Here is a 6,406-nt window from a genome sequence, read left to right on the forward strand (position 1 = left end):
CTTCCCTTCCTTCCTTCCTTCCTTCCTTCCTTCCTTCCTTCCTTCCTTCCTCTTTTTCTTCCTTTATCCTTTCTTCCTTCTCACCCTATGTTCTTTTCATAACATGCTGAATTTATCATGTACTCTCACTAGAATGGGCAATACAATACATGGAGTATGGCCAACCTACCACCTACCATACCCTTAAAGAACACCAACTCACCCTTCTCCAGAAGCTATGAACTATAAATATCGCCTTAGCTGGGGGATGGGGACTCATGAGACCCTCCCCCTCAATGCTAAAAGTTGACCACGTTGATTTTGTGTAGGTTTGTGCAGGCAACACAGCTGCTATTACTTCATGGGGTGACATGGTCTTATCTTATTTTGCTCTCACCGCCCCCAATCTCTGGCTCTTTTTCTTTCTGCAGTGGTCCCTGAGTTATGGGGAGGAATGTGATGTAAATGTCCCATTTATGGCTGAGCACTTTACAGTTATTTATTCTTTGCTCTTGGACTAGTTGTGAGGTATGTATCTCATTATTAGTGAATTGAGGCCACTTAATTTATTTAAGGTTATTAAAAAGTAGCTTACCACTTGTTTTTAGTTGTTTTTCTGTTCGTTCAACCACTATTTGTTTTGTACTTTTTCCTTGATTGGACATAAATGTTGGCTAGTTTCAAGTACTATACATGACAGATTTTATCTTAGTTTTCCATATTCTGTCTATTTCTTCAGTGAAACTTCCTTTAATTTATGCTTGCCCAGTCCTGTGCTCCTTCCTCCAGTTGCAGCTTCTCTTTTCTCTGTTGCTTCAAGTTCTACTAAGTCTCCCAAGCTCTTCTGAAAATGTGGTCTTTAACCTTTCACTTCTTTTCTTGCTTATCCCATGGCAAGATTCTGCTCTTCAGGGCCAGAGTTCCTAAGTGAGAGACACCTATTGCCACACTGATGAATGCTGACTACGAAGACACTTTATTTATTTATTTTTTAAATATTTATTTATTATATATACATTGTTCTGTCTGCTTGTATGTCTGCAGGCCAGAAGAGGGCACCATACCTCATTACAGATGGTTGTGAGCCACCATGTGGTTGCTGGGAATTGAACTCAGGACCTTTGGAAGAGCAGGCAATGCTCTTAACCACTGAGCCACCTCTCCAGCCCACGAAGACACTTTAAACACATCTCCACCTCACTGAAATATCATGAAGCTCCTGAGTCTTGAGTACAGAAAGATATGTTGAACATACTTCCATTTCATTTATATTGACTGTCGGTGTTAATATTTCCTTCCTCATCTCCCTCTCAACTTTCAGAGCTGTGACAGGTGCTGTAGCGATCATTGGACAGCTGGGCCATCTCCTCAGCTGCATTTTATCCTTGCATATCAGCACTGCCTAGTCTCTCAGCACTTCACAGCTACCTATACAGACCTAGTGCTTTTCAGTTTCCCCTGACACCTATTTGCGTTGTCAAGTTTTACAGTTTTAATATTCTGACCCTTAATTGAGTAACTTCTTTAGTATTTTTTTTATTTATTTTCCAGTAATATGTTTGCTACCTTGAAACAGTGTTGTCTTAAATTTCAAAATGCATTGTTATAAACAATTTAAAGATGTGAACAATTAAGAAAATAGTGTGGTCAATGCTTTAATCAAGTGTACTCTCCAAATGGGACCAACTTTACAAATCCAATGTTCACAACTGTCTTTTGTGTATTCATCCCACCGCTTAACATATATTTATAACCATTGGTTTTTCTAGTGCATATTTTTACCTAATTATGATTTAAACACTCATTTTTACTTCTATATGTATGTGTTTATATACATGAAACCCTCTGGTTGAGTAATCTTTTGAAAGGGGATTTCTGGCTATCACTATATTTTTTCCATGAACACAATCTGCAACATATGTGAAAATGCAGAAACCATAATGATGGAGACCCAGTTAGAGAAAAGTTGGTCTCCTCTGGTAACTCTTGATCTTGATTGCACACTGGGGTCACCTGGGAGCTGTGAAAGCAGTTGAAGCCTGGGTCTCAGCTTCTTAGCGTCTGGTTTAATTGTTCTGGCATGTGTCCAGGGTGTGAGGCACTTTAAATGCTCCCTTGTGATTCTAATGTACAACTAAGATTAAAAACTGCTGTTCTACAAAAGGGCTAAAGCAAAGATTAAGGATCATAGATATTAAAATGCAAGCTATAATTAGAAGCAGTCCCTGGGAGAGAATGATTTCTATTCCCTACAGGCTTTGATATTCACACAACTCCTTTTAGTGTGAAGTCATCTTAGAAAATAAACAATCAACAAAGCACCCCAGTATGGTGAGTGTTTTCCAAAGGTTTTGCCATCAGTATATGATGGAGTGATGTGAGAATTTAGCTGCAGGTTTGAAACTCCACTTGGGTCTTTTCTACTTAGATGGTTTCAGGTACAAACATAGGAGATGGCTACACATTTATCAAATCATAACCTGAGAGGTTCTTGGTGGGGAGGAAGAAGAGAAGAAAAAGGTGGCTTATCTCTTAAAGCCAAATGTCACTGCATCCATGACAAGGAAGTAATACATAAGAAAAGAGAAAGAAGAATTAAGATGGAAATAGGAAGAGTTTGGCATGGCCGTTATGTTGCTACAAGGTTCCATGCACAAATAGCACCAATCTTGGATTATATGCTGAGATCATGTAGAAGCCTGTGTTCTGGTGGTCTATGCTAGGATTAGGCCCTGTTGTCTTCTTTCTATGTTGGAATAGGATAAGGTAACTATCAGATAAACTGACTGCATATTAAATGGGATTCTCAGCTATGACTTGCATCATTTCTGCCCATGGAAGTCAATGGTTCCCTAGTAGGATAGCCCTCTGAAAGGCTTCATAGCCTTGTCTTCAGATGAAGAAGAATGACAAGTTAATATTCAGCCACAAAACTTTTTTAGAGGCTGGGAGTTACAAGTAGCAATTTTGGCATGTGAGTGATGAAATACCTAGGCATGGACTTTACAGCCATGTACAGGGAGAATGTTTGCATGCTCCTTTCCATGTATGCATTGTGTGCAAATCCTTCTGGAAGTTCTTAAACCCAAGAGAAGCATTTAATCATCAGTCAGCCCCAAGAGTCTGTAATTGATTTTTGATACAAGGTCTCTCTATGGTTGTCTAAGCTGACCTGGAATGTGTTATCTTCCTGGCTCCATCTGTTGAATGCTAGGATTACAGATTTGCACCACTGCACATACCTCCACAGTGATTTTAAAAACACTTGACTCTTTATTTGTAAGAGAATAAGGTAAAACAACAATGTATTGAAGAGATGTAGGTTAACACCTGTACTACATATGTGGATAATTTATTCAAAATCTATTTCACACACTGAAATATTTTACCTGAATTTTTTTATTGAAATTTGGTCTATTGATAAAGATTGAATTTTCTCCAGATCCACATGGAAGAGTATAAACAAGACCATGCCTGACACAGCTTGTGAATTCATTGTCAATGATATTTAGTTAAACATTGGTGTTAAATTTTAGTAAACTTTAGCATACCACCTCATATAAAATAGGTTTCTCTGAAACTTCGTTATTGAAGAATTGATGATCATTTACGACATCATGAAAGTCACTGATCCTGTAGAGTGTGTTAGTTTGTTAGGAGTTCCTGTCAATGAAAAGGATCTCGCTTCCCTCCTTCAATTCCCAGTTGTAAGACACAGATGGAGTTTGGCATGGTTGCAGGCATAATTACAAGAACAGATTCAGTTACAGACCAGTGAGGAGAGGCCAAGCTTGACTTCAGTCCAGGCTCGAAGCAGTGAACTCCCAGAGAGCTCAGATTCAATTATGTAGGGGAGGCTTCTGCCAGCTCTGCTTCTGTTATTGCACTTTTGAGACTCCTGCCTACAATGGAATGCCTGCTGGCTGTTACAGTTGATAAACCAAGTAGGAGTGTCCTACTGTTGAGGGAGCAGAGACTTACACAGAGACCCACTGTTGGCAACTGGTGTTCCATAGCTAGTACACAGGGCTAGGGGTCGTCACCTTAAAAAGACTAGGGCTGGCAGCTGCCTCAGATCCATTTTTTTTCTCATTTTAGACTGACTAGGCAGAGGGCTCCTAGATCTGGGTATGCTGTGAGGCTACAGGTCTGTGGGAAGTCCTTTTGACTTGTAAAATAGAGGAGAGGATGGTTGTTTAAATATCATTCACACAATGATAATAGATTTGAAAATATAAAGAGGATTACAGCTTTTAGGATTAGCATAGGATTAGGCTGGTTCTTTCTTCAGTACTAAAGACACAAATGTGAAAGGAAAAAAAATGGATACAGTCGTAAGTAAAAATATAGCTAAAATTGAAAGGAAAAACCGGATACAATCCTAAGTAAAAATATAGCTAATAATTCTATAGAGGAGTTCTCTTAAGGGATTCTGTGTGAGCAGCGTATGGTCATGATTAGCATTAATGTTTCTAAGTTGTCACCAGTGGCTATAGGCGACTCCTGCAACAGAAGTCCTGAGTTCTGACTGATGTGCAATATCACAGTGTGAGAAGTTCATACTCAGAAATGAAATAGTGGCTTGGAATCATTCCCAGTTATTAACCTTTGAAAAGAAGATTGCTCATCAGCATCTCATTAAACCTCCCACTAATGTGGCCTTCTTATTTACCGATCATCTGTCCTTTTGCGATTCACCACAAGCAAAGGTTTAAGGGCATTTTTGAGTCTATTCTTTCTCCACATTAGCACAGAATCTTCATTTCTTGTAAAGACATTAAGAGCTACAGACAGGATGGAATCTTTTTTTTTTTTTTAAAGATTTATTTATTTATTTACACAGTTTCCTGCCTGTAGTCCAGAAGAGAGCACTAGATCTCATGATAGGTGGTTGTGAGCCACCATGTGGTTGGTGAGAATTGAACTCAGGACCTCTGGAAGAGCAGTCAGTGCTCTTAACCTCTGAGCTGTTTTGATTTACATTTTTCTGATGACTAAGGATGTTGAGCATTTCCTTAAGTGTCTTTCAGCCATTTTAGATTCATCTGTTGAGAGTCCCATCTTTTAGGTCTGTACCAATTTTTTTTTTTTATTGAATCATTTGTTCTTTTGATAGCAAGTTTCTTGAATTCTTTGTATATTTTGGAGATCAGCCCTCTGTGCATTGTGGGATTGCTGAAGATAATTTTCTATTCTGTAGGCTGCCCTTTTGTCTTTTTTTTTCCTTCAAAAAAATTTATTTATTATAAATGCAGTATTTTGCCTGCACACCAGTAGAGGGCACCAGATCTCACTATAGATAGCTGTGAGCCACCACGTGGTTGCTGGGAATTGAACTCAGGATCTCTGGAAGAGTAGTCAATGCTCTTAACCTGAGCCATCTCTCTAGCTCAGCCACCTGATACTTCTAATACCCAATAAACTGCGGACTCCAGACACACAGCTTTTACTTTATTTGCCCTTTGGGGGAATTGTCTGCATATCACAGCAGATCAAGTCACTGTGGATCTACTCCTTTGGCTTTTTGCCAGCACCAACATTGGCCTTCGCAGTCCCCCTGACCTTCTTCATTCTATTCTTTTTTTGTTTTGTTTTTGTTTATTTCCCTCCCCCTCCCCCAGTTAAGACCCCCTCCCTACTCAGCCCAAAGAGCAATCAGGGTTCCCTGCCCTATGGGAAGTCCAAGGACCACCCATCTCCATCCAGGTCTAGTAAGGTGAGCATCCAAACTGCCTAGGCTCCCACAAAGCCAGTATGTACAGTAGGATCAAAAATTCCTTTCACTGTTCTTGGGAGGTGTTTTTCTTCTCATAAAGGCCATGTCTTGCAAGTCTATGTTTGGGCTCATTCTTCTTTACATAATCGAGAGAATCATAGATCATGCCAAAGCCAGTTGTTTTTCCACCACCAAAAATGAGTTCTGAATCCAAATACAAAGATGACATCTGGTGTGGTTTTGTACATTTTGGCTAACTTCTACCGAATTTCTGTCTTTGGTACTGTTGCCTTCCCAGGGTGAAGGACATGAATAACCATCTGTTTTCTTTGAAGCAGATGATTGGTCATGAACTTCTTGGTCCGGATTGTTACTGTGTCATTCGTGATGACTGCAGCAAAGCAGGAAAAGACCGTTTTGTCTTGTTGAACATGTTCTTTGTTTTACAGAAACTTCTCAGTTTCAGGAGGTCCCATTTATTAATTGTTGCTCTTAGGGTCTGTGCTACTGGTGTTACATTTAGGAAGTGATCTCCTGTGCCAATGCGTTCAAGTGTACTACTTCCAACTTTTTCCTCTATAAGGTTAGTGTGGTTGGTTTTATGTTGAGGTTTTTGATCCATTTAGAAACAATAAAACTAAGCAAACAAAGACCTACAAAAAGAATGTTGTCTGGAGCACACAATCTCTACTACTATCAGGACTAGTCTTT

At 39.4% G+C, this 6,406-nt stretch overlaps 1 pseudogene; it reads right to left on the reverse strand.

Moving 5' to 3' along the window:
- Positions 1-5,487: 5,487 nt before the first annotated feature.
- On the reverse strand, positions 5,488-6,072 carry LOC102002377 (annotated as a pseudogene).
- Positions 6,073-6,406: the final 334 nt, after the last annotated feature.

The sequence above is a fragment of the Microtus ochrogaster genome, chromosome 18, assembly GCF_000317375.1.
Source record: "Microtus ochrogaster isolate Prairie Vole_2 chromosome 18, MicOch1.0, whole genome shotgun sequence".
Classification (NCBI taxonomy): Eukaryota; Metazoa; Chordata; class Mammalia; order Rodentia; family Cricetidae; genus Microtus; species Microtus ochrogaster.